This window comes from Martes martes (genome assembly GCF_963455335.1).
Source record: "Martes martes genome assembly, chromosome: 14".
NCBI classification, from domain to species: Eukaryota; Metazoa; Chordata; class Mammalia; order Carnivora; family Mustelidae; genus Martes; species Martes martes.
The window spans coordinates 87,910,416-87,933,980 of NC_137902.1; the positions used below are offsets into that span (position 1 = coordinate 87,910,416).

The following is a 23,565-nucleotide window of genomic DNA, read 5'->3' on the forward strand; positions in this document are numbered from 1 at the left end:
AGTCTCTTCAATGAATGTTGGGAAAAATGGACGGCCACACGCAAAAGAATGGAACTGGACCACTTTGTTACACCACACACAAAAATAAACTCAAGATGTATTAAAGGCCTAAATGTGAGACCTGAAACCATAGAATTCCTAGAAGCAAACATAAGCAGTAAACCCTTGCCCATCAGCCTTAGCAATATTTTTCTAGATATGCCTCCTCAGGCAAGGGCAACAAAAGCAAAAATAAACTATTGGGACTACATCAAACTAAGAAAGTTTTGTCCCATCAACAAACAAAAAAGCAACCTTTCGAATGTGAGAGGATATTTGCAAATGATATATCTGATAAGAGCTTAATAACCAAAATATATAAAGAATGAGTATAACACAACATCAGAAAAACAAATAAATTAAAAAATGAGCACTGAATCTGGACAGATGTTTTTCCAAAAGCCCATCCGATGGCCAACAGACCCGTGAAAAGATGCTCTTGACTCATCATCAGGGAAAGGCAGATCAGAACCACGATGAGATCTCATCTCACTCTGCTCAGGATGGTTAGTATCAAAAAGACAGGAAGTAGCAAGTGTTAGGGAGAATGTGGTGAAAAGGGAAGTCTTGTGCACTGTTGGTGGGAGTGTAAACTGGTGCATCAACTCCGGAAACAGTATGGAAGTTCCCCAAAAAAGTAAGAATAGAAATGACATATGATCCAGTAATTCCACTTCTGGGTATTTATCCAAGAAAAACAAAACCATGAATTCAAAAGGATACAGGCACCCTATGTTTATTGCAAGCATTATTTACAACAGTCAAGACAAGGAAGCCACCTGAGTAGTCATAACAGATGGGTGGACAAGGAAGATGTGGTATATAAACACACAACGGTAGACTGCTTGGCCATAAAAGAAATCTTGCTTTTTGATGGAACACGGATGGACCTAGAAGGTATTATGCTCAGTGAAATAAGTCAGATGGAGAAAGACAAATACCATATGATTTCATTTGAATGTTGAATCTAAAAGAAAAACAAACAAATGAGCAAACAAAAGACCATAAAAAAGAGAAACAGACTCATAAATATGAGAACAAACTAGTGGTTGCTGGGTGATGGGGAGAGGAGAAGGGCAAAACATGTGAATGGGATTGAGAGGTACAGACTTCCGGTTATAAAATAAGTGCCAGGGATGAAAAATACAGCATAGAGAATATAGTCAATAATATTATAGTGAGTTTGTGTGGTGACAGGTGGCAACGACACCATTCACGGTGAGTGTTTCATAATGTATGTAATGGCTGATTCACTCTATTGTACACTGAAAACTAATACAATATGTCAACTGTGTTTTAATTACAGATTAAAAGAACTTAAAGTTAACTCAACTTAGATCATAGACCTAATTGTACAATACCAAACTGTTAAACTCCCAGAAGAGAACGCAGGAGAAAAATCTAGCTGACCTTGGGCATGGCAATGACTTTTCAGATATGGTCTATGAAAGAAAAATTGATAATTCAGGCTACATTAAAATTTAAAACTTAAGGGAATGAGAATAGAGGCCACAGACTAGAAGATTGTGTTTGCAAAATCCGTATTTGACAGAGGATGAATATCCAAAATATAGATAAAACTTTTTAAAAATAAAAAATTAAAAAAAAAACAAAAAAAAATTTTTTTAAACTTTTAAAAATTCAACAATAAGAGCAATGAGCAACCAATTAAAAACTGGGTCCAAAGAGCCAAAAGATCTGAACAGATGGAAAATACATGTATATAATCATGAACAGATGCCTTATAGAAGATGACCAGGTGGAAAATACACGTATGTAATCATGCTCGACATCATTAGTCATTAGGAAAGCACAAATCAAAACCACAACGAGATGCCACTTCTCACCCACTGGAATGGTTCTCATCAAAAAGACATCATAACAGGGACAGGCAGGGACGAGGAGGATTTGGACGGTTCTATGTCACTGCTGGGAATATAAAATGGTACTTTGGAAAGCAAGCTGGAAGTCCCTCAGGAAGTTCAACACAGACTCACCCCTGACCCAGCAATTCCCCTCCTAGGTATCTGCCCAAGAGAACCAAACACACAGGTCTGCTCAAAAACCTGTACATTCATGTTTATATCAGCATTATTCATAAGAGTCAAAAAGTAGAAACAACCTACGTGTCCATCAAATGAGGAATGGGTAAAACAAATTTGTGAATATCCTCACAAAGGAATGTTCTGCATCACAACTTTGTCAATGATGTAGAAATGAAGACCGACATCAACTTAAAGGCAGATTACTTGGGCCCTGACAAGCTGCATGGCCTCTCCTGATACACAGTTAGAGCTCTTGATATAGTCAAAAGCCTCATACATTTGCAGGAACTTACATAAGTACTTGTTATCCTCTGGAGCTCAATGCCTATTTCTCTCAAGGAGTCAAAGGAATGGATAACTTTGGGTTCCTTCTACTCCTATGCAGTTAGCACTCCTTTGCTATTTGGGAGGAAGTGCTGGAAATGAGCCCAATGTCATTCAAAGGACACACATAAACTCTCTCCTGCTGGGTCTTCTGGCATTTGAGTGGGGACACCTGATTCCATGCCAAGAACTAGAAGGTGAGCTTCTTGGGAAAATGGAAGAACATCTCTTCACCTCCAATGATTATAGAGCAGGTCTGTTTGTACCCGGGCCCTTCCCTTAGTGACTGTTGTCCCATGTCCTTGGCCTATTTAGGACAGTTTCCTTGACTCTACACACCTGAGGTCAGCTTCCTTACCCCAAACCTCCAGCTTTCCTGGCAGGACCCAGCATGCACAAGGAAGACCAGAAAGAGGCACCAGCTGTAGTAAGAAAACTAAAATGGCGGCACACCCCCACATTTGTGATTGGTGGAAACCACAAGTCCAGCATGCTGGTGATGCTTACACGCAGATGAGGTGAGCTTAGTCTGCACCAGTTTCTTTGGGGAGGGGGGTTATGAATCCTAAATATCGTGCATGGACCAGGTCCCTTCTGTATTTAGGGAAGATGTTGGCCACGGTTGGTGCAGAGGAGGGCAATCAGGATTGAGAGAGTGCTTAACACCTTGACCTCTAAACAATTGCTAAGAGAACAGATGTTAGCCTAGAGGAGAGCCAATGAAGGGAATTCACTGAGTACTTGTTGGACTATGGGGGTAAGCTGTGCCTAGACTTAGAGCAGGAAATATGAAGACTCGTGGTAGAAATCTGGGTGGAAAAGAGGACACTGATGAAGCATTTGGTGAATGGACAAGGGTCTCATTCCCGAAAGATAGAACAGAAGCAGGATTCTCTTCTCTACAGTGAGAAAGAGATCCCCACTTTGAGACGGAAACTTCAATAGATGCCACGCTTGAGATTCTCCTCAACTTTAGGATTTTGTACTTCTATGAGTCCCAAAATATCTTCAGATTTAATAACTAAGCCTCGTGACTCTGTGCCTCCAAAAATTGTGCTGCTTCTTCAGTGTTCCATTGAGTGGCGATACCACCCCTTATCCAGATGTCCAAGCCGGAACCCAAGGGTCATCCTGACCAGTCCCCCTCCATCCCCCCATAGCCACGCACTCATCAGCTTGTGCTTCTGTTCACCAAACACCACGTACATCATCTACATTTTTCTCTTCCCTACCTCAGGCTATCATCCCTTCTCCCATGGGTAGGCAGCCCCTTACCTGGCCTCCGGGCCACACACCCTTTCTCTGTGGCCCACACCCAAACCATCTTCCCCCGTCAGCAGTATTGCTTAGCTGTGCAAGTGGCTTCCTAGCACAGAGCCCTCAGTGACTTCCGGGGGAACCTTAGATCAGTGTCTGGATTTTGAGCTGGCCACCAGGGCTCTGCGGTGTAGCCCCTTCCCAGCCAGACAACCCCATCTCTCACCATCCCTGCTGCTTGTCCTCAGACACCCAATTTCTACAGCAGCCATGTTCAAACAGGCAGACTCATGGCAGAAGTTTCGTTTGGGCTCATGGCTGAACCTTTGCTAGATGTCCAGCCTCTCTCACTCAACTGACATACCCACCTCCCACCCCAGGGAAGGTGTCTCTCCCTCCTCTCTGATAGCCCTGCCTTGTCCCAGCACAAATTAGGCACCCGTCCCGCATGTCTCCACAACCCCCCCACAGTTCCACTTCAGTCTACTGATCTCTAAAAAAACAACATGTAGAGGACATGATGTTGCATTTAGCATCTAGAAGATGAACGCTGGCCAAAGTCCACAGAGGTGGGCAAAGCGGCCCCATCAGTACAGTCCATGCCTAGAGATGTTCAAGGTGGCATTCCTGTGATCCTAAAAGAAACCTGGAAAGGACTGTGTAACCTGAGTTATAGGACATGAAATTCTAATGTCCAAAACACAATTGCTGTAAGACATGATCCCTCACCACGATAACCTCGTTCCCGAAGCCTTGTCCCCAAAGACCCACAGCTTTCCCCATGTCATGGGAGCCTGGGGTGCACAAAGCACCGTATGCATGAATCCTTGTGCAGCTCAGGAAGGTCTCCTGTATCCCCAGCTGGCTTCAAACATCTTTTCATAACCTGCTGTGCCATTGGGCCAGGATGCTGTTACGCATCGTGAATTATTAACTCCTTTGCCTGACAGATAAGAGTTACAAAATCCCCTGCATTTCAGTCATACATCTCAGCTTCACCTGAGCACAGCATGACTGGCTCTGGACAAGCAAGGTGTGGGCTGGCGGACGGCCGGGCTCGGATGAAGCAAGTGCCGGCAAGAGCCTGCCACGGATGGTTGCTCTGTCGTATTTCCACGTGAATCTCTTTCGTGGTGCGTTGAATGTGGAGGTGGAGGTGTGGCCTGAAGCACTAAGGAAGAGGGAACGTTTCTAACAGGGCAGAGTAAGGACGTGTTTTCTGATGTTAAACCACGAAAACCATAAAAAATTACAACTATTGGCTACATCAGCCAAGGTGCCGATGGCTCTTTTCAGACCCACTTACAGGGTTGCCATGAACCTCAGTTTCTGCTTTGAGCGGAGAAGGAAACTTAATATCCCAGATCCCAGAGGTCCCCATCCATTGCTGCTACGTACTTCTAACAACCATTTTTGGGTGTGATATGGGAAATCTTTCTATTTTGGTGATACACACACACACACACACACACACAGAGGCATACCTCATGCATATTTTGTTGTTGGTTTTTTGTTTTGGGGTTTTTTGTGTGTTTTGGCTAAAGACCTTTCTGCACAAAGGGGCAACATGCATTTCTTATGAAAGAGAAACACAGTGATTGTATCATTCTTTGTGCGGGAATTCCCAGGGCACTGAAGTAACTTCCTGTGAGCTTCATGAGCTCCACGACTAAACAACAACCTGACCCCTGACCCTCCTGAGCCACTGACAGCCATTCCCACTGGGGAGGGCTGTCCCCTACCTCCAAGCAAGTATTTCTGAACCCCCTCCCAATACTAAGATTCAGGAGTCCAGAGCTGGCGGGAGCTATAACTTACAGACGAAGCTAGTTCCTATGCCAGCATACATTTCATAATCTGAGAATTAGGATTCAGAGTTTTTGCCTAATTCTTTGAATCTCCTTTTTTCCCTACAAATGAACAGAATATAAACGATACCCATGAACATGTGCATTAAGGAAAGCAAGTTCTTATGAGTTAATATTTCAAGCTACTGGAACTTATGGTTTTCTAACACAATGCCAAATTGCAACACAACTTGTACTTTATTGGACATGACGTGGGATTCCAACTAGTGTTGTTAAACTGGGAATAGATTTACTGCACAAAGCACTTTGCACAGAGTGAACTTGGAAGAGGTTGGCCACGCACAGATGTGGGAGGGAATGTGCTCGTTTATTCGACAGGAACGTAAGGCAGTCCTGCTTCAGGAAGGGCAGACATACCAGGCCCAGAAAAAATTTAATGTCATCAAGCTAAGCCATCCCTTTTAGCTAGAAAACCTGAAAGTCCAAGAGCGTGACAAACAAGACAGTTTGAATAAAGTTGCAAGACTTCGCGATTTTAACGTCCTACGGTTTAGGGGGTTTTCTTTCTTTTATTTTTTTTAAGTTGAGGTATAATTGACTTATAACATATTAGTTTCAGGTGTGCAATAGAATGAGTCAATATTTGTGTATCTTGTGACGTGATCACCACAAGAAGCCTCACTAACATCCGGCACCACACACAGTCACAAAAATTTCTTTCTTGCGACAAGGACTTTCAAGATCCTCAGCGACTTTCAAATACGCACAGCAGCATTCACTACAGTCATCATGCTGCTCATTACATCTCCACACGTACTTCTTTTGGAGCTGGAAGTTTGTGTCTTGTCCCCTTGCACCCGTCCCCCACTGTGTCCTCACTGACCGGTACCGTGCTCAGTGTGTGGTAACTGGGTTCCCTCCATTCCTCCTTGTGTTTGTGTGATTAGGAATCTCCAAGGCTGAGACCCGTCTAGGGGGAAGAGTTACTTTTCATTTTCCACATAGAGAAGGGGCCGTAGGGTGAATCCCGCTGACCACATGTGGCTTTCAACCTCCTGGTCCTCAACAATGCATCATCTCTCTAGAATATTATAATCTGTTTTGTGCCGTGAAAGAATTTTTAGAAGTATTTTTACTCATCAGTATTTATACTCGTCAACAATTACAACACCACGAACAGGATTCTGTAAAAACTAAGAGGCTTGGGGACACACGCAAGGAAAACTCACAACAGTATGTCTTCTAAGAAGACACCATCTGAAAGGAGCAACTGTTTGAAATTAAACAGGGTCATTTTCTAGTCTTCAATTAATTATAGTTTTCCATAAGGGTTGGCTATCAGGAAGAGAGAAGGGGCTAGAAGGAGGTACTCTCCCTCAGCGGCTCATTTGTTCTTAACCCACTATCCAAAAATTTTGAAATCAGGAATGCCAAAATGACCTGGGAGGGCTTTACCTGTCAGTGAGGCCGCAGGTGTCTATCTGGAGGTCACGGAAAGTCCCCAGCAACCCCTGCTGTACCGTGACAGGGTCCACTGCCTGGTCGCCAATGGAGATGAGCCTCAGGCAGCCCTGAAACCCGGCCAGAGGACCTCTGCATCCAGGGCCAGAGCTGCTGTTGGGACAGCCTGAATGAACACAGAGACGCACAAAGGAGAAAGTCAACAGTCATGACCGAAACAGCTGTCAGTATTCTGTACGTGCACGTTTGCCGCCTCCTGCTCTCAGATGCCTGAAGATTACGCTTCCTCAAGGACGGGGCCGTGGACGGCTGAGAACAGACACTACTGGTTTTGGTAAAGCACAGAAATAACAACTCGAGCCAGGCTGGTGACAGATGAGCTGAAGATAGACTCTACCTGTAGAGTCAAGGCCCGTTTCCTCTAAGCTGAGTTTGAGTTCTCTTTTGAAACCACCCGAAGAAATCGGTCCTTTCAGCATGATATTGAACTATATGAAGTAAAGGCCATGGGATAACAGAATCAGAAGGAAAAAATCACAGGCCTACTAGGACCTACAAAATTTAAAATGCTTGAGAAATAATTATGTATGTGAGGTTCCTACTCTAGGCGTGTGCGTGTGTGCGTGTGCAAGCGCAACACAGTTAAAACAAGGTTTGACTGTACAGTCAGAGACATCTAACGACAATGTAAATGACTTACATTTCCAAGTGTTTCTGAATGAGGCATTTTAGTCAAATACCTTTTAACACACACACACACACACACACACACACACACACACACACACACAGTTAACAAGTATCTCAATGATACGGCCCTGAGAATCACGGAGAAGTTAGCATCCTGGAGCACCCCATGCAAGAAGAAACGGGCTTTGACTGTTTTCAATAATAGTAAATTTTTACAAGTTCTGCTGCATTCACTAATTGGCTTGCTGAAAATTACTGTTAAATTAATGAAGGAAAGAGGCCATCAGACTGCGGTGACTCACCAAAAGCTTTAGTGGCCCAGGACAGCAAACCAGAGTCTGAGGCTGCAAATGAGCTTGATTTCTGTGTGGCTTCGCATGGCTCCTCGACGCTCTGAAACCAGAACCTACGGACAGTGGCCCCAGACCGCCTCCCCCGCTTTCAGCCGGAGCTGCCGCCCCTCCTCCCCAGGAGCCCTTCCCCGGCTCCGGCCCACGGAGCACTCCCGACCACTTCTACTTTAGTGTTGTGTGATTTGGATCAGTGTTTGCTCCAAAACACCCTTAAAAATTTGAACCCGCCTCAGGTTATCTTCTACCGTTACAAACCACAATGCCTAGGTGGTGGCTTTATTGTATCCCCCTGGTTTCCCACGAAGACAAGGCTCTTACACCCATGATGAGCAAGGACCCAGCTTTGAAATCAAAGTCAAAGCCGATCGGGGTTCAGAGCTGCCTCCTTCCCCTCGTGGGGCCAGCAGGCTGGCACGTGCTCTCCCACCCTCTGCGGAGCCGCCCTCAAAGCAATCGCAGGTCCTTCGATGTTTGCGCCACCAGATTCCCGGGGACAGGAAAAGAGAAACACACTCACCGCAAATGCTTTGGTGAAAGGCCACCATGCGGAGAAATCTACAGACACAGCTTCATCTCTATTTCACACACGCCCCTGATTTTGGGGACTGAGGCTGAGGTTCTCCCCAGGAGCTGCCCTGGCTGCGGGGAGTGGAGTCTCATGGGTGGTACCGTCCCCAGGGACGGCCAGCGCCCATGGGTGCAATGGGTGGGTCCGTGACCCACAGCCTCCACGGGGACGTCCCTGAGGGGCAACGCTTCTTCAGAGCTCCCTTGAGGCTTCTGCGGCATCACGCCTCGCCTTGCCTCGCTCATCCCAGCTGCTCTCCCCCTCGGCAGGGGTCGTTCCCGAGAACTAACCTCACTAAACCACGGCACACGTGAGTCTCCCAAGCAGAGAGCCAGCTTCCTGGGGAACCTACCTGTAGCCACGTGGGATAAAACCTCAAAGCATTCACTTAATTGAGTATTTTACCTTCAGATGCAAACACAGTAGGAGCACAACACTTTTTAATAATTTAATATTCTTTTAATTCCAAGAAATTGTGAAACAAATTGTATGCTTCCTGAGAAACTCACCTATTTAATTCATTCTGTGCCTTACACAATTATGTCTCATTGACATCATTACCAGGAGAATGTTTTCTTTTAATTTGTTAAATACAGAGTCATAACTATTCATCTTTCTTAAAAAAATCATTAAAAAATCATTTTCCACGCATTTAAATATTAAGGAAGTTTTTGGTAATATTTACAGGTGGGATTTGAGGTTACTTTAGAAGTCTCTTATTTTTTAAATGAAATGGAATCAGTAATTTTTTTTAGAAAGATTTATTTGTTTTTGTGAGAAAAAGAAAGAGAGAGAGACAGTGACAGCACAAGGGGAGGAGGGACAGAGGGTGGGAGACTCAAGCCGGGAGCCCAGCGTGGGGCCGGATCTCGAGATCATGAGATCATGCCCTGAGCCGATATCAGGCGTCAGACATTGAACTACGCCGCCCAGGTGCCCCTGGAATCAGTAATTTCATAAATATTTTACTCATTATACCTATATGTTTTTCATTCTCCTCTCTCTGAACTTTTGTCATGAGGGTCACTGGTGCACCTTCAAAGGGCAGGGACTGAAGACGGAGCCTCCTCTCGTTCCTGCCCAATGGACACAGTCTTGCACCTAAGAATCTCCACAAGACGCACACGGTCATCCTTCCTCTTCTTTCAGTGACTGAGGCTTTGCATTCCTGACAAATACACCCCAAACCAGCCAAGGCCTTCGTCCGGTGAAACCCACTGTTGGGCACAATGAAGCCCCGTAAATTAGCCTCATGGAGACGTCGACACTTCAAATGTGATGTTACATCACAAAGAACGGACAAACTGTCCAGGTTCCCTTTCCTTTTTCCTTGTTTTATGTGAAAATATGCACATTTCTGTTTGTAAACGAATTTCTGGAGGCTGGATATATTTGGAAGACACCTGGTGTGTCTTTGCATCTTTATGGGTGACTTCTACCAACGGTGCTTAGGGACTGAGAATGTTAGGATACAGGATCAGAAACGTTCAGCCAATAAACCTTCCCCTTTCTCCAGATCACAAACTTCAGACGCATCTAAAATACAATGCCGTATCTGGGGCGCCTGGTGGCTCAGTCAGCTGGGCGTCCAACTCTTGATTTCCACTCATGTCATGATCTCAGAGTCATAGGATCGAGCTCCGTGTTGGGCTCTGCACTGGGCAAGATAATCTCTCACCCCCTGTCCCTCCCCAGCCATCCCTGCTCACACACTCTCTCTCTCTCTAAAAAAAAATAAAATATATATATATATATAGTGCAGTACCTCAGTGTTCCTATAAAGACTCAACTGAATCCAGCGGCCACAAAGAAAATTTTCCCAAAGCAGAACATTAAGAAGGAAAGGTCAAACCGCAAAGTCCTTCCTTGCTCCAGTTATGAGAGAGAGGTCAAGAAGCAAGGGGTGCCACGGCCCAAAACAAGCCCAGACCACCAGCTGTCTGTTCATCCACACAGATTGCCCGAAGTCCCAATGGTAAGATGGCAGAGGGTCATTCCTCCATGACCTGAATCGGGACGGACAGTGCAAGTGGACAGGGGATAGTTATTGCTAAGTCAATGGCACATACCCATCACCATGGAAGGAGTCAGAAATTTAAGTACCTCTGAGGATGACAGAGAAATTGTCTCTGGATGTCATGACTCCAGAATGGGTCATGAGGTGAGACCTCATTACAGCCGTCATTGTTCCCTGGTCTGCTAAGGCCTCACACACACAAGGACCCTCGAGAGATTCAGAGCATAACTTAATGTTTCCCAACTCTGCAGGGCATGTGTGCTGGTGGACAGCACCATGATTCCACAAAAGGAATCCAGAGGACAGTAGCTTCCCACTACCCTCCCCGCAGGCACCGAACTCTGTGTAGGTAGCGTAGAGCAAAACTGTTGTCAGAAGAACAATTTACAAACAAAGCTCACACAGAGGAGAAATAGAAAAGGGAAAAGGGAAACCTGCATCACATGTAAAAAGGCTACGAATCTTTGAGAGGAACTTTGTCATGGAAAGAAAGCCACAGAGTCCTGCTTTATGCCTGCTGTCCTGCCATAATTATCGAGATCATCCCCTACATTCACTAAAACGTCCTGGTTTGGGCAATAAATTATGTGGCCACCCTAACTGTAATAGGAAGACGCCCTAACCTGCCCTTATGGGAAAGCACAGCAAAAAAGAGTCACTGATCACATGGTGAGCAGGGACTTGCCACTGAACCTCCATCAGGAGAGCGGGCTAAGGAGGGTCTTGGAACATGGGGCACTGACTGCCATCAATACCGCTATACTGCTATGGAGCGTGCACTGGATAAAGTGAATTTCCCTGTTAATGCAATGCATATTCTGGTCCCAATGGACATCCATTAAGAAGATAATTAAAGAGACACTGGCATACACCATTCTTGGGATTGGATAAAACATCTTTGGCTTGATGTCTTTGGGTCTCAAAGTTCCCACTCAATTTGAAACTGCTGCCCCCCCTTCCCCAGAACAGAGCTGGGGAGTCCAACGGACCATACAGACGAGGGGCTCTGAACAAGGGATTCTTCCCCTGTGCATACAGCTTTGAGCACAGCGCAACTACTGAGAATCGGGCTGCATGTTCACCGGTCCTAGACCTGCCTCTCCTGCTTTTCCTTCGCAACAAATAATGCTCATCTTCTTATTTAACATCAGTAAATTGGGGTGTTTTGGTTTTGAATGTTTGCTCCAGCTTGGTGATGGCATTATCTGGGTTGTTTGGAAAGTGTATATTCCTTCTCCAGGAAAAAAGATGCTGTTATGTTGGTATAAAAAGGAGAGTTGAATACGTTGGTTTGAATCAGTGCCTGGAATTGCTCTGTAGGAATCAAGTGGGTGTTTACAGCAGAGTACGTACAGGTCATTCTGAATTTATACATTAGTTACAGATAATGTGCTGTGATTGCAAGATCTTACATTATTTTTGCCACTCAGTGCCAAATTTTAATTACAACCAAAAAATAGCAAACTGGTAATGAAGAAAAGTCATTATACTCTCTCATGGGATGTTTAAACTTTGTAATTCTGCTCATCTTAGAGATATGATTTGTTATTGGAAACTATACTAACGAGACAGTTTTTCTGCACATCGACACAATTTTATGAAAACATGTAAGAAAAGCCTATTATGCTTTTTTTTTCAACACATTCTCTCCAAATCTCTAGGGTCCTTTCACAGACCAAAGGCTGGAAACCACCAAAGGTGGTTTCATTAAATTGACTATGCCTATTAGGAAAGCTTGATAGTTTGTACATAAGGAAAATTTTAAAATCACTGGCAAGATGATTCTTGGCAGCTGTAGGATATTTATCACATCTTTTATAATAGCAAAAAACGGGCACCATCAAGTTGTTGCTCTACAATAAAACGGGATGGCGTATTTAATAAGTGAAACATGGTGTCGTACACATCAAAACCACAGGGCAGTAAAAATTAATTAACTTTATCTATAAATACTTGCAGGGCTGGATCCCCAAAACTAATCTAGAACAACAGGGGCAGCAATAACAGTAAAAAGAACCCAGAAGAAGGCCCACGGCAGTGCCCTGTGTGTAAACTGAAAAGCAAGGGAACACAGGACACTACTGTGTGAAGTCCCCTACGTGGATATAGGTTCTAAAGAAAAGCAATACATTAGAAATTACAAACTTTCAGTTGTAAAATAAATAAGTCATAGCGATGCAATGTACAGCATGGTGATTACAGCTAATAATATCTTTGTCTATTTTAAAGTTGCTAAGAAAGTAGACCTTAAAATTTTCATAACAAGAAAAAATTGTAACTATGTATGGTTGTGGATATTAACTAGTTATTGTGGGATTATTTCCTCATGTAGACAAACACTGAGTCATATGCTCACATCTGAAACTGACATGGTGCTACACGTTGATTAAAACATAAAAAGGTGATACAAAGATTTGTAAAAAAAGGGGGGTGCAGGGTAATCCTTAACCGGGGGAGTGAGAATTTAGAGGAGCGAGGGAGACACTAAAAGCATTGTAGTGTTTAATTGTGTACATTAGGGGGTTAGCCCACAAATGCTCTTTCAAGAAACATGAGTAGTATTTTAAAATACATACATGAATTACATAGTGACTTCATATCACGTCAACATGTAAGTATTTATGGAAAGTACCTGTTCTCATGTAGCTGTGCGTTGCACATTTGGAACATGCCCAATGCTGAAATATGGGAGAAGACTCTGTGGTTTTAGAAAGTTTTTTTTTTTTTTTTTTACTTTTTAATACAAAATAACAAGTATTCCATTTTGCACCATTAAACGATACAGCAAGGATTTTTCTTCCTATCCCTTTTAGTGTTTCAAAATCTTTTACCTTTTAAGTTACAGCTCCCAGATAAATTCTTTATTTAGTTTTAAAGGAATCGGTTCCTCTGCAGAGCTCTAAAATCCATCATAAGCATAAAGGTTTAAAAACCTGTCTGGGTCAGAGGTGCACCATATTTGGCAGGTGGGGAGAGTGAGCAATCCAATGTTCTCACGCTCCTGGCACCACTCCACGCTCACAGTGATGCTTGCTTTAGGAGGCTTGAAAGATTAAACGCCCTGTGTGGGCTTACTGTCAACTCTTTGGGAGGATTTTATACTTTCTTGTTGGGCTATCAAATTATCTCCACCATGACCTCAAACTTATTTTGGAAAGAAACAACCATAAAATGCAAAACAGCAATAATATCAAGGATGGCTTCCAGCCACGATTAGAAGGAAGTCTCACAACCGACAGGCCTAAGTTCTGGTGGCTCAGACTCCTCACACGGATGCCTCAGAATGGACATTTGTTACCCTCAGAAGCTCCCCCTCCCTGGCTGCACGGATCCTGGACAGACTCGGTCAAAGTTCTACTGAACAAGCAAACCCGCCGTCTCCCACAGTCGGGGTGATGGCCTGGTGTTGTCTTGGTAAAGTTCACCAAGAGGTAGTGAGTGAGTGTCAGTAGCCATTAAGTTCCTCTCTTGCTCTGGTGTAGGCAACGGCGTCTTTGTGCGTACACAGTGGGCAACAGAACGCTTCCTGAACGTTTAGGGCAACAGAGCAGCTGGGGATCTTGGGGAAATGCAGATTCTGGCTCACGAAGTCGGGGGAGTTACGTCTGCACCTGTGACAGGCTTGAAAGTGGTGCTGCCATGCATGGCTCCTGGGCCACACCGGAGGACCTGGCCACCCGGGGAGGAGAGCGGCTGACAAAAAGAAGACCACCCATGTGCAACAAGTAAACTGTTGCATAAAAACACCTGAAGGAAAGGTTCTAAGGGTTATCTGGTCTTCGGAAAATACAGTGAAGCACAAAAGATTAGACAGAGAGCGAGGACCCTCAGAGTGGCCTGCACAGAGTCACCTGGAGAGCCCACTCCCCGGGCATCGGGCCTCAGAGCCAGAGAAATCAGATCTCTAGGGACAGAGACAAGTCCTAGCATTCTGGAAGCTTTCCAGGTGACTGCAGTGAAAACAAGTGCTAAATTCAAAACCAGTCTTAGCAAATGCACATCGAAACAAGGCCCCCCGTAGACTTGCGTTTTATGCCATAATTTACCGCCTTTGTCCGGGGCACCTGGGTGGCACAATAGGTTAAGCACAATAGATTAAGCACCCTTGGTTTCGGCTCAGGTTATGATCTCAGGGTCATGAGATCGAGCCCATGCCGGGCTCTGCAGTCAATGGGGAATCTGCTTGGGATCCTCTCTCCCTCTCCTTCTGCCACTCCCACTTGTGCTCTCTCTCTCAAATAAGTAAATAAGTCCTTAAGAAAAATTTACTGCCTTTGCTCAACATTCTCATTGACTAAACTGAAAAAGAAACCTCACTCTTCAGTATTAACCTTCATTTAAAATTGCTGATTGTCAGAAGGCAGGAGCTGGAAAGACAAGGATGGTTTGACTGCCGGCACCGCCAGCTCCTTTCACTTACCACCCAAATAATAGGTGTCCCCTGAATCAATCTGCCCACGCAGGGAATGAGCCACAGAGGCTGTCTCACCGTCCACCATCACATTCAGGTGATTTACTTTCAATGAGAGGGACACTGAATGCCACTGCCCATCACTTAATCCAGCACCTGGAAGTAAACAAAATTGGGTAAGATATTCCTAAAAACCCTATAGATGCAGCTACACAGAGCCATGCTTGAGAACAATACAGTCATGATCTTAGACACCCTACCAAACTTCACCATGAACTCACCTGAAACCCACCAGGTTATTTAGCTGGCTGGGCAATGGAGACTGACCACAGAGGACAGCTGGGCCTCTCAGAGAGAAAGGGAGAGGCTTGGGACAGATGTGGGCTTCGGGGTTTCTTAACAGGCAATGAGATCACGTGGTATCCTGGTCATGTTTATCTAGGAGGAAGGGGTTACCTGCGGAGTGAGGCTCATTGAGTAAATGTGTGGTTCCAGAGGGTCCTTGCCTCTGACCTCCCAGTCATAGATTGGCCAGTCGTGTTCTAACACAAATTATATTCTAGCAAAAATTACTGTGGTCAGTTAAGAGTATTAAGACATATGTGCACACGGCAGTGGCTGTGTTTCACTTTCTCATTGCTCGGTTAAATCAGAAAAGTACAGGGAGAAAAAAAGAGAAAAGAAAGCAAGCTGAATTGAAGGGGGAAGGAAGAATCAAGAGTGGACAGTCCAAACATTCTGCCCTGGACAGCGCAATCTTAGTTTCTCCCAGTGCTAGGGCTTTAAGGACTAACACAACAGGATCCTGAACAACCTAACATGACCAAATATCCTAGTCCCCTGGCACAGGGCATACTTCCCCCTCTTCTAGTTTGTTAATATTTTAGGATGTTGAGAAGCATAAGATTTTCCAAAAGTGTTGTTATAAAAATAAAATCTTGTCCCTACTTTCATGTATTATTACCATATATAATCTTGGTAAACTATTTAGAAAAATATATCATATATATCAATATAACTCTTTAGAAAAAATGTATCAGCAACTTAAGTATTGCTAAAACATGAAAATTCATAGAACAAAATGTAAAGTTTAGAAAGCACCACATTAAAGTGTGTGTGTGTGTGTGTGTGTGTGTGTGTGTGTGTGCATACTCAATCACTGTCTAAAAATGGACAAAAACCAGTAGGAAATATTTTTAAATATTAACATTAACTTTGGATGAGGGAATTGTGTTTGCCTTCATGCCCATATTCCATTGGTCAAAGCGAGTCATTCGTTCAAAGGCAAGGGACTCCTCCCATCCACGGGGAGGTCACGGCCACTGTCACAGCCCCAGAGACACCTGCTGCTGTGAAGGAGCACAGTGAACAATTGGGATCTGTAGAAATTATCTTGCCCAACAGGGAAACAGGTCATAAACAAATACTTCAGCTCACTGAAAACAAAGTGAGACTCTTAATTTCTTTGATGTTGTGCCCAAGCTCACAAATGAGCCTGCCTGACTCTCATTTGATCGTCTTGGGGAATTGTCCTGATAGATTACCCTATACCTCTTGCAAATGAGAAAGGCTCTGACTGCTTAGAGCCCTCTAAGTTTGGAAGTCAACCTGCAAGGGCCAGAAGTTATTTTCTAGCTCATGGGTGTATCAGCCCCAAAGAAAATACGGCCACGTATCCACAAACAAGAACCTGGGAGTGTCCCTTCCACTCTTGCCATTCGATATTTATTTTGAAGTTTACCTAACATGATCTGTCGGGAGGGAACCACATCCATTTAAAATCTGATGTTAATGGGGCACCTGGGTGCCTCAGTGGGTTGAGCCTCTGCCTTCTGCTCAGGTCATGATCTCAGGGTTCTGGGATCGAGCCCCATGTCGGGCTCTCTGCTCAGCAGGGAGCCTGCTTCTTCTTCTCTCTCTACCTCCCTCTCTGCCTACTTGTGATCTCTGTCTGTCAAATAAATAAATAAAATCTTTAAAAAAATAAAATAAAATCTGATGTTAAAATTCCTTCCTGTCCCCTCCTCCCCCCACCTGTCTAGGACAAAGAGTTATTTCCTGGGAGAACTTGCAGAAAACACTCCAGAATATCTCCTTCAATGGGTAATAGATGCCATTTACCTCTATAATAAAAAAACTGTTTTTAATAAAATTCGGCATTCTCATTTAAAAGTGAAATGCCTGCTCTTACGATCATTCTGTTTCTCCCCATTATAATTCTCACCTTTGTGTTTCTTTTGTGTGTCTTCTACCCTCCCCACTTCTGATGGAACAACGGCCTGTCTCCCAGGCAGCACTTACAGTCAAAGGATGGATGGAGAAGGGAGGGGCGGGGGGGTTTTGATTTGTGCTACTGGGAACACGAGGCTCATTGTCCCACCCACCTCCCAGCTCCACAAAGGCTGCAGTCTTGGTCGGGGGGGGGGTGGCGCGGCAGTGATGGTCTTGGGACTAGTTTTGGAATAATGAGAACTAAAGGTTTTGGAGTGACTGCTGACTAGCAGGCACGGGGCTCGTGGTCTGTAGGCTCAACATCATTTCTTCTACCATCGGTCACAGTAGTGTCCCTCTGAAGACGAGGACCCGAGGCTTGGGGAGAACACAGGTGGCACTTTTCGAGCCCATCAGCCCTAGCAGCACAGAGGTGGTTCTGGAAATGGGCCTGGGAGGTGAGTCCTCTCACACACGTCTCCCACCAGCTTGTGCAAAATCCGTCCTGATCGCAGAGAACACTGCCCTGGGCAGTCGAGGCCCTTTGGGAAAGGGTGGACTCTGTCTCTTCCTACAGAAAGGGAAAGCACGCTCCCCTCCCCCCCACTGACCTTCTGTCCCCACCACGCTCCACTGGCCCGGCTCCACAAGCGCGCGGACACTAGGTTGTACACTCCGGACCTTTCCAGATCCCTTCACAAACACAGTGAGGTAACTATTCGGAAATAGGACCCAAAAGCGGGAAGCAGGATGAACGGTGACCGGGTGTCCTTTCCTGGCATCTGGCGTGATTACGTCTCACTCAGCCTTTCAACTTTGGTTCTTGGTTTGGTAGGTGCTTTTGCGCTTCATCCAGGGTTTGGAATGAAAAGCAGTCGCCATCTGTCTCCTCTTCCTCGCTTTCTGTGCCTTGCAGACACCGCGCCTTTCCCCAGCGGAAGGCTCATGGCCCCTGCCCGGAGCGTGTCTCTCGGGGACACGTTTCCGACAGCATCTGCTCCTGCTGCGCGTCTGTGTCACGACCCTTCAGACGCTTCCATCATGGCGACATCCGTGACACTGATCCGTGATCCGCGATTACAACGCGCTGAAGGCTCACGCGGCACCATTTCTTAGCAATAGAGTATTTTTTTAAATTAAGGCACGTATATTGTTTTTCCAGACATAAAGTTCCTGCACATGTAACAGACCATGGTATGCTGCAGACATAACTTTTATATGCGTGGGGAAGCCAAAAAAAATCAATTTGGTTCACTTTATTGCAATATTTGTTGTATTGGGGTGGTCTGGAACCAGACCTGAGTATCTTGGAAGCAGGCCTGTATTTCAAAGGTAAAAAAACAAAACAAAACAAAACAAAAATCACCCCTCAAATGCTTCTAAAAAAAACAGCAAGAAAAATGCACCTCTGGTTTGCTTCCAAAAACTAACGCATTGCCCAGTGAAAGCTTAAAAAATCAATTCGATAAAAGTTTCTATAATATTTCAGTGCCAGCCTTCAAAAAAAGTTAAATAACTACTCCCAGCGTGTTGGAAGGGAGAACGGTGTGTACTCACATGAAGCAACAGCAAAACACCATCTCTTCATTAATAAGGCACGCAGCTTGTAAATCTACACAAACCAAGAGTGAAGCAGTTTCCAAAACCTGACTTGGTTGTGCTCATCTGCTGAGGTCCAAAAGGGAACTCCCTATGCCAGTGGTCAGATTTTTTCTTTTATTTATAAAGAGAAACAAGGAGCTACATTTCATTCCTGGCTTTCAATCCTGACCTGGTAACCTGGGTCAGGCAAGGTGCTCCTTCCGTAGTCAACACTCGTGGAGTGACACCTACCTGGCTCTACATTTTCACCAGCACTCTAACGCAAAACAGTCCCCAGACTCCGAGGATAACACAACCCCGGAAGGGAGTTTAGAAATGTGGGTCCTTCTTGGAAGCCAAGCAGAACATTCACCCACAATTATAAGAAGCCTCATTCGAAACAGGGATTCCCGAAGGAACAGAAAATCTGGGAAAAACTGTAACTTCAAATATTATGACTGGTGTGTGTATAGACTCAAAAGACGGTATAAGGAACCTCTTTTCTCAGGACTCTAACTTAGGCTACTGTTCTCCAGTGTTTCAAGCGGACTGCCAACTCCCCACCATCAGTTGATAACAAGGTTATTTTTTAAACTTTTTGAGAGGTATGTGTGATCTGCAGCTAACTTCGGCTCACACTGACTCACACACCAACAGCCTGGAGGTACCTAGTTCAAAGGTGAAAGAACTCTAGTTCCCTCTAGAAGGATTACGAGTATCTTACTGATTCAGTCAACGTTTAACGCAGAGGTGACAGAAGGACCGTGCGGTCACAGCAAACGCCTATTACCTGCTGTGACGTCCCTCGCCGGGTGTCGGGGCTGGGACTCAGCCTGAGTTTTCCATCATTAAGAACGAGGACGAGAGCCGCTGGCCCATGTCGGAATTGAATGGTCAGCAGCAGCCCTGCCCTGTTCCACGTTCGGAATTGGAAAGCGACCAATACCTTGTCCTCTCCGACGGTGCCCAGCAGAGCCAAGTAACTCCTGGAGCTCGGAAAAGTCACGGGCGAAATTTGAGGGTGTGAGCACGAGAAGGACACATTTCCCTGTGAATACAGTGGAAAAGGATTTAGGAAGGGGCAGAAGGGATGCTTTCATGAACAACGGGCTTTCCAAGAGGTGCAGTTTCCTATCAACCTTCCAGCAAGCAAGGACCCAAGACCTAGGCTTCCCCACCCAGCTGCAGTCCAGATTTACCTGACAGGTCCCTCAAACCGTGACACTGCCCTGGCTGGGCAAACCTCCTTCTGAGGCTTCTAGGGCAGTTCTGTCTCCTCCATTTCTGGGCATTGGCAAAGGAATCTGGAGATACGTCTTTCCCAGGCCTTGTGCTGGGCGCAGGACACAACACAGGAGCCAGATTTCTTATACCTCGAGGCACTGGCTGTTTACGTGCGGCACGAAGCCCAGCACCATGGACAGCGGCTCCGGGGCCCTTCCTGCACTCCCCTTGCTTGTGTGAATGCTTACACACCCATTACTCAGGGGACACAAACATCTGGCTCAGGCAGGCCTTAAGCCTCGGCCCATCTGAGGCAGGGGTGTGGCCGGCCTGAGTGGGCTGTCAGCCTCTTAGAGGCTCCCATGGGCCGTGTCAACCAGCATGCTCTCCCCAGCCTGACCCGCTGGCTTCCTGTTGCTTTTATTTCATTCTATTTTACTAAAAAACACACCTTTGAGCTTTACATTATATCTACTGCTCCAGGAGCAAACTTACCTTTAATCATAGTGTTTGGGAGAAAGGAACTTAAGTTCTTAAAAGAACTCCAATTAAGTGGGGCACCTGGGGGGCTCAGTGGGTTAAGCCTCTGCCTTCACCTCAGGTCATGATCTCGGGGTCCTGGGATCAAGGACTTAGTAGGGAGTCTGCTTCTCCCTCCCTCTGTCTCTCCCCCTGCATGTGCTCTCTCTCTCTCTCAAGTAAATAAATTCTTTTAAAAATTTAGATAAATTTTCATAAATTCCAGAGGAATATGTGCCCAAACATTGTCCTTCCTCTCCAAAATATATACCATAAAAGCACTGTAATCAAGTCAATATGGCATTGGTATGGGGTAAACACAGCAGCAGAGCCCAGTGACTGACCCACAGAAAGATCTGAGACCACAGGTACAGTCAGTATGTGGTGAGAGGTAAGATTCAAGCCTGTGTGCGGAGGTTGGGTCTGATCACTAAACAACTCAGGCATGAATGGGTACCCGTGAGACCTAAAATAACTACTGATCCACACAAAGAGTAAAGCCCAGACAGTTGAAGACTTAATTTTTTTTCAGTTTCAAAGTAAATAAATAAATGAAACCGCCTTAAAACTTTTTACAGGAAAATCCTTGAGACTGTATCTAGAGTCTAGGGTTTCAGAAGTATTTCAAAGCAAGACCAAATACTACAAAGCTATTAAAAAAATACATTGAGACATTGGCTATGTATCAATAAAGGCATTTATATACTCAACATGGCCCATAACATTTAATATAAAAGATATGATATATGATATATAATTATATTATAACATGATCTTATATTTCATAGAAAATTGGTTAATCTGAGGAAATATTTGGATCATTAATGACATAAGGTGATATATCAAACCTAAAACTCTCTTATAAATCGGGACACCTGGGTGGCTCAGTCGGCTGAGTGACCGACTCTTGATTTTGGCTCAGGTCATGGTCTCATGGTCCCAGGATTGAGTCCCATGTGTGGCTCTGAGCTCAGTGGGGAGTCTGCTTGAGAGATCCTCTCTTTCTCTCGCTCATACTCTCTCTAAAAAATAAATAAATAAAAAATAAATAAGTCTTAAAAAAAAAAAGCATTCCCACAGGTTTCGCTGAGTTGGAAAATGGAGATGGAGAAAAGCTTACATAAAACCATCCCATTTCTGTAAACGACACTCGATATGGAGGCATCGATATTCACAAAGCTGGGTGCACTGCTTGTAGAGGATTCGGGTCTAAGGAACCAAACGTGGAAGGACAGACGCCAGCTCCGTAACACGCCGGCCGGGAGGACGGACGCCAGCTCGGTAACACGCCGGCCGGGGGGACAGACGCCAGCTCCGTAACACGCCGGCCCGGGGGGATGGCCTGCAGCCGCGTGGCGAGACGAAAGCCTGACAACAGTCCAACCCGTCTGAGGGGTCCGCCTGCCTTGAGATAACATGCTCCTTATTCGCTGACCTAAGTCCCCAGATCCACAGCAGACAGACCCCTGGCCTTGGGGCAAGAAGGTCCCAAATGTTCCCAGTCGCCTGTTCGAAGCCACATCTGCCTTCCGAAGAGTCAAGCAAGTTTTCTGGCAAACCTTTTTCTTCCTTAGTTCCCAGGACTGATTTTACTAACCTCCCTTTGTGTATCTGTGGGCCTCGGCCTCCCTTTGCAGAACAATAGGGTGTTCCTGCACATCAGCAAACAGGCACCAGACCCCCGGGGCACAGCCCCTGAGCACGGAGGTAGGATTTGTGGCCGGCACCATGGAGTCTGCCCGGGATGGACAGATGCAGCAGACCACCCGCTCCCTTCACCAACCCACTCCTAACCCCTCTGCAAATCACTGGGCCGGGCAGAAACCCGGCAGCTGGCTTTTGCACAAGAGTCCACCTTCTCCCCAGGTTCCGGGCCTCAAATTAAATTAAGCTCAAATTCCTTCCCAACCCAAATTCATCTCTCGAGTACTGGCCTTTCGAGTGAGTGACAGGCAGCTGAGCTTGGAGTTCAGTAACAGTAGAAAGAAGCAAGAGGAAATCAATCCCAAACAGAGACCCTGCCCCGAAAAGTCTTTATTCAGATGTGCCATGATGCATTTGTGAAACCGTACATCTGTTTTCATACACCTGTAAAAATTAAGCCGGTGGTGGGGATGATGGAGGGCACTTGTGAGGAGCACCAGGTGATGCAGGAAATGCTGATTCCCTAAACTGTACACCTGAAGCTAATACTACACTGTATGTTAGTGACTGGAACTAAAATTTTAGAAAATTAAATTTAAAAATCAAGTTAATTATTTAGTGAATTAAGTCAAAAACGAACTAAAAGGTATACGTGATTGGCACTTTCCCTGCCTTCAGGAGAGGCATATTCTAGACTGGGTCCATCAGACAAGCTGCAGTTCCCTTCTCCTTTGACCTCATGTGTAGCTTTCTTACCATGACGAGGGTCTGTGGTGTGTGTTTCTTGGACAAATCAATGATATCCACTCCATTATAGTAGAGATTTTCAAAGCAGCCGTGAAAGTCTTTATGTGGGAATGCCACTGATTTTCCATGTCCAGGAATCCCTCCAAAGCTGATCTTAGAAAGAAAAAAAATGACATAAATAATATTGTTTAATGATTTCCTGATTGTCTGCCTAAAACACGTATGCTCAGCAGTTATAGGATAATTGCCTCCAATCTATCTGGCATTATTTTAACATTATCATGTTAATTTCAAGTGAATTTTTAGACATAGATGTACCGAGGCTTTCTTTATTACATTTAGATAAGTAGGTTAAATATCCCTTCTCACAATTTGCTACTCAAAGGGCTATGTCACTTCAGCTGATGGGGAATGTTGTACGTTCATTTCCACAGTCACTCTTGATCTGGGTGACAAGGCGGCTGACCGTGATGACATTCCACTTTACAAACCTTCCTAGAACCCAGCTTCAGGGTCCGGGTATTTGCCAGGACACTGCTGATCGGTTAGAATAATGAAGGCATCGATGATCTCATTCAGGACCAGGCTCTGCAGCTGGCCTCCTCGGCTGAGGCCACTTACACTAAATGAATGTTGAAATCATCCCCTTTGCTCTGATAGATGTGT

General features: G+C 45.1%; 1 pseudogene across 1 annotated transcript in view; it reads right to left on the reverse strand.

The window, feature by feature from the left end:
* The window catches only part of LOC308355049 (contactin-associated protein-like 3), a 107,597-nt pseudogene that overhangs the window by 43,591 nt on the left and 40,441 nt on the right, over positions 1-23,565 (reverse strand). The window contains exons 6-9 of the transcript in view: positions 22,909-23,052; positions 19,556-19,813; positions 14,983-15,129; positions 6,929-7,100 (exon numbers count right to left, since the gene is read on the reverse strand). The product of the transcript in view is annotated as a contactin-associated protein-like 3 (transcript). The remainder of the gene's footprint in view (positions 1-6,928; positions 7,101-14,982; positions 15,130-19,555; positions 19,814-22,908; positions 23,053-23,565) is intronic.